Here is a 14,661-nt window from a genome sequence, read left to right as displayed (position 1 = left end):
TTTTTATATAGGAGCTGTTATAAAATTACCCCCTATATATATACCTGAGCAGGAAATACAGCTACAGTGGTCCTAACATTCTAAGTAACAGTAGAAGCAGGGGTACATTTAATCCTCTGGCTGTCCTCTCTCCAGCAAAATTGTAAATTTGCAGCAATATATTAAGCGGTTGGCCTAAAATGACAGGGCGTATGTAGGGTCACCACTTTGTTGGGGCAACTGCTCCAAGGGTATTGCCTATTCTGCCTTTTGGTAAGCCTGCCCCAGCACACTGGAGCCTAGGGCAAAAGCTTAAGAGTAGGCCCAGCCAGAGTCAGGCAACCTGCAACTGTGTCTCAGTCCAGGGCTGGCTTAACCACTGGACCATATGAAACACTAGCTCAGGGTGCCACTGATTTAAAGCAGTGTCTCGCAAAAACTGTGTGCCACGAAGAGATTCCAGGTGTGCCGCGAGAGACTCCAGAATTTATTTTTAAAATTCCCTTCTTAAGAGATAATTCATAAAATAAATATACACTAGAATAGATGACATGTACTTTGTGTACATAGGAGTCTGTCACTGCCAGCACTGGCACCTCTCCTCTCCGCCCCTAGCATACCTCTGTAAATGTTCACCAGAAGTATCTTCCACCTGCTGCTTGCGCCAGCCTTGACATCATTTCCTGTCACAGGAGTAGGACGTGACATCAGAAGGGAGCTGAGGGCAGTGCAAGAAGCAGTGAACATTTACAGAGGTATAATTTCTGTTATACAGTAATGTGTCGGGGAAAAAAACCTTGCTTTGTTTAGTGTGCCGGAGCTAAAAAGAATTTGAGAGATACCGATGTAAAAGGTGCCGAAATCCCTAGCTTTTGACATCACCTGGTCTTATTGTTGAGTCTTTTTCTCTGCCCCAGAAGTCCAGCATCTTTCTCTTCCTCCTTCCTTTGCTCCCTCACCTCTTCCCCTCCCCCTGGCCCTGTAACCTATGTGTGAGTTACCCATAAGGCTGCTTTTGACCACATTCTGTAGCGTCCTACCCATAGGAAATTGCATCAAAGGAGGTGGAATGTGGAAGAAAAAAAGACCCAGGGCCTGGCCAAAGGCAGCCTCATGCTGCTGCTGCCGCCACGTACAGATAGAGGGAGAGAGGAGAAAGAGTGACATCAGACGTGTAAGGGCGGGGTGGTGCCACTGCTAGCTCTGGGCACCATAGTCACTTGAGCTGGACCTGCCTCAAAGACATTATTCAACTTTTCCAAGGTAGCCACTATGAGTACAAGTTTTATTGGAAAAATATATGACAACAAAGGAGAAGAGAATTCCACATCAAACAGTCATACAATCTGGCACGTTCTGCCTCTGCTTATTAAGGAAAACAGACTGCAGCTAGGTACAGGGCATAGATGGCGCCTTTTTTATTTATATAGCGATTGCCCTGTCTATAGCACTGGGGCATTTCAAAAGCCATTTGTTTTTTTTAAAATCAAAACTAGACAATTATGCTCCAAAATATTTCAGTTATATTTTTCAGAAAAATTGTGCATATCTAAGGGGCAATTTTAAAACAGGGCACCTATGTCAAAGTTGGGGAAAAAAAAAGATGCCTGTTCTTTAAAGGATACTTAACGTATACAGACATCAAAGCCCAGAATGGAATACTATTGAAAATATCACACCAAAAAGCCAATCCAGAAAACAAGGGGTTAGAATGGTTTCCCTCATATTAGAACTGCATTCAAATGTGATAAAACAAAGTAAAAAGGACCTTGGAGCCACAAGCCAATTTAAAACAAAATGCTGACTTTCACACGGTCACCCAGAATCAGGTCCAATAGCTATGAATCTTCATACATCAGTGTGCTGGAGGTTGACTGAGTTTTTGCTTTTGGCACTGAAACTGGACTGAAATCCATATTCAGCCTTGTTTCAGTCTTAACTGAAAATGCCGCTGTGTATCCCATCTGCAAATCTAGAAAAAAATAGATTCCTTATAAAGGGCTTTGTTTGCTTAGACAATGTATGTATATACATGAATATAAGTCGATCCAAGTTTAAGATGATACCCTTTTCGCTGTTCACTGATTTTCCGAAGGATTTGATTTGATCTGTGTTCATTTGTTTTATTTGTAAAATTTTATGTATGTAACATTTTTGTAAACCGTTTTGGTTTAAAAAGGTATAGAGACTTTAAAATAAATAAAAAGTCGACTCAAATATAAGATGGGGGAGGGGTGTTAATATTCAAGGGCCCTGCTAGGATCTGTACCCTGCCCCCCCCCTGCCAGGCTCTGCACTCAGCCCCCTTCCTTCTCTGCCATGCCAGGCTCTGCACCCTGTCCCACCTCTCTGCCCTGTATCCTGTCCCCCCCCCCCCCCCCCGATGTCCTGCAGGCCTCCACCGAGCATGCTGTATGACCTGGTGGTCCAGTGGTAGGTGGTCTCCTGTCCCAGCGGACTCTTGTCAATTTTTTACCTCCCTCCCTCCTCTCCCTACGTACATTTTTGAATCCCTGGTGGTCCAGTGGTGTATTGGGCAAGAGTGAGCTTCCCGCGCTTCTGCCTCGCACTGAGTCCCTCCCAGAATGGCTACCTCGAGTTTTTGCGGCCCAACGGTCTACCAGGCAGGCGCAAGCTTTTTGTGCTCCTGTCTGGCCCTGAACCGCTCCCTGAATGGCTGCCGCTAATTCTCATGAGTCCCGTGAGAGGGGGAGGGCAAAAATCTCATCTTATATTCAAGTATATATGGTATTTGGTTTTATATCCAGTCATCCCAGGAGAGCTCAGAATGTGTTACAAACTTACATTGTGGTATAACCTATCAGGGGAGGGTTGACAGAGGTTTGTAATGAAAGAAACTGTGCTATGCCTGGTAGCTCCCTCCCCCTAGCAGGAGCAGCCCCTCATGTCTCTCCATCACTACCAGTAAGCCCTGCACACCCTATCTTACACTTGCTGGAGGTTTAGCGGGGTCAGGTCTGCCGAGAGACAAAGCCGGGCCCAGGGCAAACGGTGTGGATGGTCTGGCCCCACCCTCTTCCTCACCTCCTGCCATCAGCAACTTTCACACACTGCCTGCGGCTCAGCGGGAAACCTCCCCTCTACCACATTAGGAAGTTACATGAGAGGGGTGGCAGGACGCAGCATAGAGGTTTCCCAGGCAGCATGTGAGAACCCGCTGCCGCTGACCCCTTCAGAGAATAGCTTGTTAAAAAAAGGAGGGGAGGGAGCCCAGGATGGCTTTTCTATGGCTGGCACCAAACCCCCCTTGGAGGCTGAGCCAGAGGGAATCTTTACCCCCCCTCCCTTTGATTGTACTGCTAGATTATTAGTGAGTGTAGAGTAGGCTAGGGGGGGGGGTGTCTAGTTTTAGTTTTGGCTGAAACACAGTGATAAATTTCAAACTCAGTTTAATCCAAAACTAGAAAAAGCTGTTTCAGTTGCCCTCTAAAATTTTGCCTGTACTTTTTCCTTTATTTTAATATTGTATCCTTACCATTTTTCCTTTTGTTTCAATGTTTTTAGTTTGTTTGTCCATTCCCCTGACTTTTAATTAATATTTATAATTCTGTAAGATGTAAACCGCTTTGGTAATTAAAGCGGTATATCAAGTCATAATAAACTTGAAACTATATAAGCTATAGAATTATATAGTTTTGAGTTTCCCGTATGAAGAGGTTGTCAAGGCTGGTGGTTGCTGAGGTGGGGGGGGGTGCCCGCTGGCAGACATGGCACCGAGATTCATTGTTGCTTGATCAGCAGGGGAATTTCAATTGCCCGGGCATGCCGACTGTGAGTGAACTGTGCAAAAACATGACTCCCTTTGCTTGCCTGTAGTGCTTTTGTCTGGTACTTTCCTGTGTAAACTCCTATCATATACAGTGGTGCCTCACACAACGAACTTAATTCGTTCCAGGAGCAAGTTTGTTATGCGAAAAGTTCGTTATGTGAAACGCGTTTTCCCATAACAATACATGTTAAAAAAAATAATTTGTTCTGCAGCATAAAATATGCTAAGATGACATAAAAAAAGATAAATTTGTCAAAATGGTGAAAATGGTGGTCTTGCTGAGGCCAAACTCTTTGACGAGGTCACACTGTTTTACCCCACATTCACTCCTTCTAATTATTTCCCGTTTCATTTCAACAGAAATCACCTTCCTGCTTTTTTTAGAAGCCATGATCTATAAAAAATATTGAGTTTATCTTAAAAGGACGACTGTATACAGTGAGAGAGGGCAGTTAAGCGCAGTGACTAACGACTGCCTGCAGTGCCTGCGCGGAAGGATGCAATACATCGGCAGCTCGGGCGACTTTGTTGTGTGAAACGAAGTTCGTTGTGTGAAACGAAGTTCGTTGTGTGAAACGAAGTTCGTTGTGTGAAACGAAGTTCGTTGTGTGAAGTTCGTTGTGTGAAAAGAAGTTCGTTGTGTGAAACGAAGTTCGTTGTGTGAAACGAAGTTCGTTGTGTGAAACGAAGTTCGTTGTGTGAAGTTCGTTGTGTGAAACGAAGTTCGTTGTGTGAAACGAAGTTCGTTGTGTGAAGTTCGTTGTGTGAAACGAAGTTCGTTGTGTGAATCAAGACACGAAGTTCGTTGTGTGCAGCGTTCGTTGTGCGAGGCGTTCGTTATGCGAGGCACCACTGTATTTGACTTGATTAGTTAAATAAATTGCAAACTGTGAAATAAGAATGTTGCAGTGTAAAATACAAAAAGTATAAAAATACATTATGCATCATTACAGGCTAGATTCAGTAAATGGCGTGGAAAAAGATCAACACTAAACACGATTCTATAGCGTGCACACCCTTTATAGCAGCCAATCCCAACCCATTCCTTGGAGCACACCTAGGGCAGGATTTTCAAAAACCCGCATTAAAAAGCGACTGTCTGCTACTGCAGCTGTTTTGATACCGAATCTAAAAACCCAAGACATTCTTAAAAAATCACGCACAGCAGCCATAACCCTCCCTCCACATACACACACACACTCTCCTGCTGCACTATTGGACGAATGGAAGGGAGAGAGGTGGAGAAGCAAAGTCGACTTTTTTCAATCGCGCATAAAACATGCCTCTCTCTCCAAAAAACTACTATAATTCAGGTAAATCTTGTAATTTGTTTTTAATGTAAAATTTAATGAAGACCCACAGCCAGAAACACACAAGACAAGGGTATCATACACACGCTCAAGAAGAAACGTTGACTTTTAACAAGCGCGCATGAAACATGCCTGCCTCTCCCAAAAACTCAAAAGAAGCATGATTTTACTACCCTCCACTAAAAATATGTAGATACACTTTTTTTTTCCATTAGCCACAGTCAAAACACAAATGCCGACACTGTAACAGCACCCCCGGACTAGTCGCTGCTTTTTGTCGCCAAAAGCAAACGCTGCTCTTTGAAAATGCCGCGGCAATTTTTAAGAATCCACTGGAGGGCTCATTTCAATGTTAAAGAGCACATTTGCATGCCATTGTCGGAGACTGCTAGAAACCTCGCTGAAGACAGAGATAATCCGTTTTGATAATCCACCGTTAAAATGCGTGCAGGCTAAACCACCGGAAAACAGTTTAGCCACGGTGTTAAAGTTTTGAGAATCTTGCCCCTAGTCCGTCGGGTTTTCAGGCTACCCATAATGAATATGCATGAGAGATTTACATGCATGCAAATCTAACTCATAAATATTCATTGTGGACACCCTGGAATCCTGATGGAACCAGGTGTGGTGGAGGACAGGGTTGGAAATGGCTACTTTATAGAAGCCCCCTGATCACACTCCCTTTTCAGATATGTGCCGTGGGATTTAGGCGCCATGCCTCGTAGATCAGCATGTAGCCAGATACACACACAAATCCTAATTGATACCAATGAACTGCAATAATTGGTAGGTAACACCCAAACAGAGCTAGTTAAGGGCTAGTTATCTGGGGTGCATGTCCAGATTTAAGCATACAAATTAGGATGTCTTATATAGAATCCAGGGGTATATAATAAAACTGTAAATAGCATAACATTTCTCCAATAATAATTTTGATTGCTGAGTGACGGTATTAGTTCTGTACAAACAAACACCAAAATATCACGTTCCTGGGTTTTCAGGGTTCTGTTGATTGGTTGGTTTTGCCCATTGTACAGTTCATCCATGAATTCAACTTTTACTAAATGACTCCCTTCTGCCCCTTGCTAGACAGAAGAGTACAGGTCATTCTTGAAATAATTTTGCATTTTTTTTTAATTTGAAAAAAAGCAAGCTCATAAATAATGGGACCAATGTGATCTGTTTCTTACAGGATGGATGATGATGGGGCTCCTTTTAAACATTCTACTTGATGTCCCCTGCCGGATTATCGTTCCGTTTTAGCAAATGCACCATGGGCTGCAGAAAAGTGTACAGTCAAGGTCTCTTCCAACATCCTGGTCCAGTGATTAAATTCAAGACACTAAGTTACATGTTGCCTCAGTAAGACCAAAGTGTGCCTGTACTTGGCACACATGCAGCCGTCAATTAAACAGTAATAGATTCAAAGTTTTTCATCAAATTAAAAGGATTTTTTTTTCTTTAGGTTGGTTCTCTTGCTGTAATTGCTCACTGGCTCTGAAGTCTGTTCGCTCTATGTATTTGCATAGAAATGTGAACAGTGCCTTTAATCTAAAAATGGTTACTTGTACTTGAAAATCGCAGAATAATCTAGTGTTTGCCAACCTACACGTATGACTTTTAGTTTAATGAATGCACACAATTGATCGTTACCTATCATGCCTGGCCAAACAGTATATCAGTTATTATTCAAGTTATGTAGATTGATTATATATTATAGGATTGATTAAATATAGTTTAAGAGGGCTGTATTGCATAGAACTTCACGGTATTGCGGTATATAAGCTGTTATTATTATTATTATTGAGAACCGACTCAGAAAATGCTAACTCTGTATTGTAACACCTTTACAAAAGCTCATGTATTGTAACACCATTACAAAGCTCATATAAACAGTTGGAATTGACTCCACCAGTCATTAGCAGCAGTATAGAAGCTTTCAATAAACAATAAAGTTTACAGCTCACCTAAACCAGATCAGCTACATTTGTTAGAAAGTTTTCAAAAAGGCTGTTTGAGCTGATAGTTGTAAAAGATATGCCTGGAAAACAAACAAACATCGACTTTCATAAAGGCTCAACACTGAGCTCCTGGTATTTCAACTACTTCATCTGTAAAGCTTCTTGTGCTGCAGCACTGCTTATCTGAAAAATATATAATAAACTGGAGAGGTATCGAATACCCTTGCAGTGTGCTTAGTACTGTATCGAATATCTTAGAGCAGTAAAAGCTATCAAAATATTGGTAAAAATTCAGTTTGAAGTTAAAGCAAGCATAATGGTTGCGATCTCTCTAAGTTAAACTGGAGGGATTTAAGCTTTGTGAGAATTTCTAAGTAATCACTTCTGCCATCATGCCCCAAAGGCAGGTGTTCTCAATACAGGCCTTACAACGTACCCAGCCACTCAGGTTTTTTAATAGCTCTACCGTGAAACAGCATGCCATAGATTTTCATACAGTGCATGCAGATCTGTCTCATGGTGGAGATCCTGAAAACCTGGCTGGCTGGGTGTGTCCTAAGGACTGGATTGAGAATCCCTACTGTAAGGAAAGTACTGTTGCTCCTATGAGAACTCCCCACAGACATATCAGTGCATGTTGGGGGTAGTTTATTTGAAAAGTCCAAAAAGTGTTTTTCTTTTATAAAGGCACCAAAAAAAAATACCCACACTGAAATACTGTGTACTCCAGTGGTTCCCAAACTGATCATGGAGGCACTCCAGCCAGTCGTGTTTTCAGGATATCCACAATCAAGTTTATTCATGGCTTGATATATTGACCATCACATGTATCTGGACAGTTTACAATATTAAAAATTAGAAAGATCTAATATAATTTTTGATTTAGGTGCGATAAAATAAAAAGAGGTTAAATCTAATACTATAACAAGTTAAGACTGATTGGAAACGAGAGGTTTTGGGGGATAGAGAAGTTTTAATTACAATGATAAATAAAAATAAAAGGGAGGGTAGAGGGATGGGGAGTAACGAGAGGGAAACAGGGATATCGCATTTACTACCTCCAATGTATGCAAATCTTTTTCATTAATATTCATTGTGGATATCCTGACTGGCTGGGGTACCTCCAGGACCAGGTTTGCAGTTACATTGTTGTGCATTAACTGGATGAGCATTAGACCCTGATTCGATAAAGTTTGCCTAAATTTAGGCGCCGATATCAGCACCGATTGTATAAAACTTAGGCACCCCCCGTTAACTTATTTTAATGCTGCCACCCTTCCTTTCTTGCCAGCCCTCCTCCTCCCCCCCCTTTTGGCGCCTCACTCACAGAGAGCGGTGCACAAGGATTACTGGCTGCCTGTTCCCCGCCTCATGCGGCTGCCGCCTGTTCTCTCATGGCATAGCGGCACACCAGGCTGCCTGCCTAGTCTCGCGGGAAGCGGCGCGGGACCAGGCAGGCAACCTGGTGTGCCACTCTTAGCGAGTGAGGCACCAGAAGTTACAAAAAAGTGCGTGCGTGGGGGGAAGAGGAGGAAGAGGGCCGGGGCCTGCCTGCTGCTTGCTACCTGCCTGGGAGGGAGAGGCTGGTGCCTGCCAGCCCTGCCGAATTAAAAATAGGGAGGGAGAGGCCAGGGCTTTCCTGCTGCCTGCATGAGGGGGGGAGGGAGAGGCCTGCCTGCCTACCTACCTGCCCTGTCCCCTGTCCCTACCTGCCTGCTATTAGGCCTGCCTGCCCTGTCCTGGCCTACCATTAGACCACCAGAGGAGGGACAGGGTATAGAGCCTGGCAGGGAGGGGGAACAGGGTGCAGAGCTTGGCAAGGAGTGGGGTTGGGTGCAGAGCCTGGCAGGGAGAATTTGGTTCAGAATGGGTTTTTTCTTGTTTTCCTCCTCTAAATTTAGGGTGCGTCTTATGGTCAGGTGCGTCTAATGGAGCAAAAATTATGGTAATTCACAAAGAGGTGCCTAACTCAAAAAAATGCCCTAACCACACCCAATTTTAGTGTAGTTGTCTACTTTTTATAGAATTGAGTTTTTTTAGTTAGGTGCCAAACTTTCAGTTAAGTCCAATTAAAGCCAATTGCGAGGAGTTGAGTGCCAATATCGGCACTATTGATCAAGTAAGGTAGGCGCCAATACTTTAGGTGGATTTTATAGAATCAAGGCCTTACTGCCTACAAAATAAGTGTCAGTAAGTGCTCACGCACTAATGGGAAAATTTGCGGTAAAAGTGGCCTTAGTGGTCAATAAACCTGGAATTGACCTGTGTATGTACGCAGTGAAGCCATTTTTTTTACTGCAGTTTGGTAAAACAAAATACAGAAAATCTTCAGCTCCAATTTCTTCACTTACTGTGGGATATTTAGCTTCTAGGATATAGTGCTATTCAGTTCCACCCCACTAACCTTGGCAGCAAGCTATGCGTTCTGTTTTGCAAGTCTGACCAGTTAGACTAGTTTTAGGGTGGTTCTCTCAGACATCTTTTCTACACAATTCCTCAATTCTATCTAACTTTCAATTTTAATGGTGTTTTTTTTACATATCTGGAAATCCTTAGACATTTTACATATCTGGAAATCCTTAGACATTTCCTCCGCTCTGTAAGATGGAATTATCTTCTTTTTCAAATGCTCAGACAGCTGCTTGGAGAAGTGAGCATACGGGTGATGGAAACAGAACAACAATCACAAGCCGAGAGGGTAGAAGGATCAGAATATTTGTACTACTAAGGATTTGTCTTCACCTGACTGATTGAAAGCCTAAAGAGTTACTAAATGTGTTAGGCTTTATTAACAACATAACCCCTCCCCCTTTTTACAAAACCGCAGAAGCGATTTTTAGCGTAAGCCGGTGCACCAAATACTCTGCGCTGCTCCTGACACTCATAGAGAAAAGGCCAGTTTACCAACGTTGAAATCTCAAGGAAAGAAAATGTGATGCTGTAGAACATTTTTTTAAAATTTGTTGATACTGGTATCTATAAATTCTGAAGAAAAGATATGTGGAACCAGTTCCTGGACTCCAAGAGCTCAAAGTCGCAAAGTTTATTGGTATATAAAACAAATAAAATAGAGTAATAGCTAGACCCTACACGGGCCGTGTTTCGGCTTATATAGCCTACCTTGTCCTGACCTCAGCCGAAGTTTCAGGCAGTGAGGATATAGAAGCTTCTGGAGGCTAAGACACAACCTGCCCGAACCAAGCTCCTTTCAACCTCTGAGGAAGGTTATATAAGCCGAAACGTGGCTCGTGTAGGGTCTGGTCATCACTGAAGTACTATTACTAAGGGCCTAACCCTCGCGCTGGCCAAAAAACTACTGCCTGCTCAAGACATGTTAGCGGCTAGCGCAGCCAGCGGTTTAACACACGGTATTACGCACGTTAAACCGTTAGCGTGGATAAAAGGAGCCCTAAATTTTTTGTGATGTTTTATATACCAATAAATTTTGTGACTTTGAATGCTTGGAGTCCAGAAACTGGCTCCACATATCTTTTCTTCTGTTACCAGTTTTCCTGTGGTACCAAGGCCCAGTTCTGTGGTAGGTAGGACCGTCTTTGTGACGTAGACCTACCCCACAGTGTTCTTCTGTATTTGGAGGTCTATAAATTCTGATCGCATATGGGCCCTGTGTAGCAAACATTTTTCCCATATACACAGAATAAAATCTGTAGTACCGAACCTCAAGATTTAGATCAACCAAGGATAAACTGAAATCTAGTCACAGTACATTATGATGTCATAACGCAAACCTACCTCTGCATTTCTGTACCAAGAAAGGACCACCAAAAGTTTTGCAAATAACCCAAAAAACATCCTACCGCAGCATAAATTTCTATTTGAACTTCGAGATACTTCTGAGTACTTTCTCTTTCAACAGGATGGAAGTACATTGAACTCACTAAAAAGCTGAGCTCTTAATGAAATCCCAGAATTCGTTAAGCCAACAGCTCCATAGCATTGAAGACTTCATAAATGTGTCAAGGTTCAAGGTAGACATTTGGGGGATGATTCTGTGACGCCTGACGTGGCAGGCACCTAGAAAAGCGGTGCCTGCTGCGGGTCAATCACGGACAGGTGCTGCTTACAAAATTGCGGCTAGCAAGGACCCTTGGTGCCTGAAATGTAGGCCTGTAAAACCCTGGCTTACATTTCCGGCACACAGGATCCTTGTAGAATCACGGCCAGCAGCACCTAGTGACGCCAAAGTCCAGCGCAACCCCTTAACACACCCACTTCTGGCCTTCAGTGTCACTAGGCACCAGTCCTGGAGGGTACCTATCAGTGCCTCTTTTCTAAAAAAATCTGTTTTTAGTTGGTTTTTAATGGTGCCATTATCGCACCACTTAAAACCAGCTTCTGGGAGAATGGGATAGAAATATAAATAAATAAATAAACCTCGATTTGCAACTTCAGGATTTTTCCTCTTTTATATCCCCTGCCATGGTCCCTTCAGTGAAGGTCCTCAGCTGGAGATCATGCACCTTTAGTAATTCAAGGCAGCTGTATGCTCTCCCTCTCCCAGCACCTCTTAAAAATCACGCACACACACAGTTCTGGCATACAAGTTCATACCTTTATTGGAAATACGTACAGTAATATCTTAGTGTCTATTCCTGTTCTCAGCCCTCAGCAAGGCATCCAGGGCCAGTCAAGCCAATACTGTGGTTGGTGTAACCATTCAGAGCTAGCCCACATCCCTTTCTGTCGTGTCTCCATCAAAATCCCTCAGGCGGCAGTGACCATCCCACCTTTGGTTGTACTGTGCCCTGCACTCCTGCTTGCCGACTTGCCCACAGAACACAAGGGACCCTTAATTCACAGCTCCTTAAATGGCACTGCACCTGGTTGGGAAATAATTGAATGATATTACTGATACAAGGGTAGCAAGGGAACTCACTGCTTCTCCTGGTAACAGAATACATAGTCTGAGAATGTTTATCTCCCAGTCCTCTGGTGTGCAGTGGCAGCCCCACCTCTCCCCAGGAGCTTTGGTTGCTGCCCCTATGTGGAAGGAATGCAGACTTATCCACCTCTTTGCTGAAGCGGATTACATATTATGTACAAGTACTTATTTTGTACCTAGGTGCAATAGAGGGTTAAATGACTTGCTCAGAGCCACAAGAAGCTGTAGTGGGAATTGAAACCATTTTGTCTGCACTAACCATTAGGCCGTTCCTCCTTGGATGCATCTGGCACCTGTGGCTGAATGCTCATCAGTAGTTTGATCCCTTGCTGCTCTCCCTCCAGGCATGCTGCTACATCTATGAAAACAATGCATTCATTGCTCTCAACTCTACTTGCCTGGATCGATGACCCACTAGCTTCTTCAACCTGCACCTCATAATCACCCCTGATCAAAATGAAAATTTGTTGCAGGTCTTCTTGGGAGAACCATGGTTTGGGTTAGATCAGTGTCTCTCAAACTTTTTTTTTTTTTCTTTTTAGCTCTGGCAACTAAATGGAGCAAATGTTTTCATTATAATTGAAATGATAAAATTGCAAAACCAACACAAATTAAATTTGATTATTATTTAAAGTTTTTAAGCTATGTATGGGTAATTGTAACAATGGTGAAACTAAAGTAATCAATGCGATGGATGTGCTTGTTTTTGAGAGCATATTAACTCAAAACACAGCTCGATAGTCGACAATCAAACAGGCATTTCATCATCTGTAGTCTCCCTCTTTTTTTTCAAATTTAATTTCTGTCAGCTGAAAATCCAAGTTTGCAAAAATAAGACGATCCAAATGGTAACAAAGCCTTGATTGCTTTGTTGCTCATGTTAGGATAACTACTGCATAAAAAATAAAACCCATAGAGTAGTGGAAAACTGGAAAGCTCTGCCAGAGTCTGTCACAGGGGAAAACACCCTCCAGAGATTCAAGACAAAGTTAGACAAGTTCCTGCTGAACCAGAATGTACGCAGGTAGGGCTAGTCTCAGTTAGGGCGCTGGTGTTTGACCAGAGGGCCGCTGCATGAGCGGACTGCTGGGCACGATGGACCACAGGTCTGACCCAGAAGCGGCAATTCTTATGTTCTTATGTAGTATATGTGAATATACGCAAGACGATTGATTTAGTATAAATATATGCATAAAAGTAGGATGATCAATGTGCCGATAACATAAGTAGGATTGATTATGGCATAATTATGTTGGCATTAATAACTCTATATTGTAACATCTTGCAGAAGCTCATGCAAACCACTCTGAATTGACTCCCTAGTCATTAACAGTGGTATAGAAGCTCACAATAAACAATAGGGCCACAGACTACTGCCCCCTTGCCTTAGCTGTTTTGTGAACGCAGTGTCATGGCACCCTCCACCCCAAGCTGGGACTAATACAGACTCAAGATATATTGTATTTCACACAACTGTCCACAAGGGAGAGGTTTATGCGCTGTGTGCTGTGAGCCCATAACTCCCATTGTGTGTGGAATGGCACCAAATAGAATGTTGTCTCCATCTGCAGCTGGGGCCTAACAACATCCTTTGTGCCTCGCTCTCAATTTCAGAGATTTCCCTTCGTCACAGCTGCTCCAAAAGGGTGAACTAGCAAGGGGCTCCTAACCATCGTGCCCTAAGTACGCATGCGCACTTACAATGCCATGATCCCTGCCACTGTGATGTGTGCCTCTGTGGCCGTATTCTATTTGCAGCACGTGTGGCTATTTGTGGCGTGCAGCACACGCGGCAGTTGGAAACCGGCCTCAACGAAAAAAAAATAAACAATGCCGGCCTACACACACACACACATAAATGCTGTCCACGGAGACAAACAGGCAGCAAAGGACTGCCACACGCAGTCGCGCAATCAACTCTAACATCTGTTGTTTTTTTTGGGGGGGAATCGAGCACCCTGGAGCAGGAGGACAGGGAGAGAGTGTGAGCATTGGAGATAGCTCTACATAAAGTGCTGCTGCAGGCACCCCGGCAATGGGAAGAGGAGGAGAGGGAAAGACCGCTGGAATTTGGAACAAATGGTGCTGCTGGACCGGAGAAGGTAAAAGGAAGGGATAATGGCTACTGTTGGACAGGGGGAGCAGGGAAGAGGTGCTGCTGGACAGGGGGGGAGGTAAAATCAATGGAGAAGGGCTACTGCTGAACAGGGGGAGCAGGGAAGAGGTGCTGCTGGACAGGGGGGGGAGGTAAAATCAATGGAGAAGGGCTACTGCTGAACAGGGGGAGCAGTGAAGGGGTGCTGCTGGATAGGGGAGAGAAAAAAGTAAGAAGGGCTGCTAGCACCCGTTAATGTAACGGGCTAAAAAACTAGTAGCATAATAAATTGAATATGGTCTTATCTACAGAATATTAATTAGACAAGTCATAAGAGCTGACTTTTCAAAATGACTGGGAATACTAAACCCAAAGGAAATTACCCCTCCCTGGATACAATGAGGTTGCTCAAGCACGCACAGAGCTGCCTCCTATGAGAGAAGCGATGAAAGAGCAGAATATAACCAACTTCTCAAAATCATGGGTACAAAATGAAAAAAAAAACCATGTCCTTCTAGAAACCCCAAATACTACCGCTCCCAACATGCAAGCTGATGCGTCATAATGGCGCTCACGCATGCGCCCAATCGACTTTCTAGCTCAGAACGACCTTCACGAAGCCT

The sequence above is a fragment of the Geotrypetes seraphini genome, chromosome 15, assembly GCF_902459505.1.
Source record: "Geotrypetes seraphini chromosome 15, aGeoSer1.1, whole genome shotgun sequence".
NCBI lineage: Eukaryota > Metazoa > Chordata > Amphibia > Gymnophiona > Dermophiidae > Geotrypetes > Geotrypetes seraphini.
Note: the sequence above shows the minus strand (reverse complement) of the source record.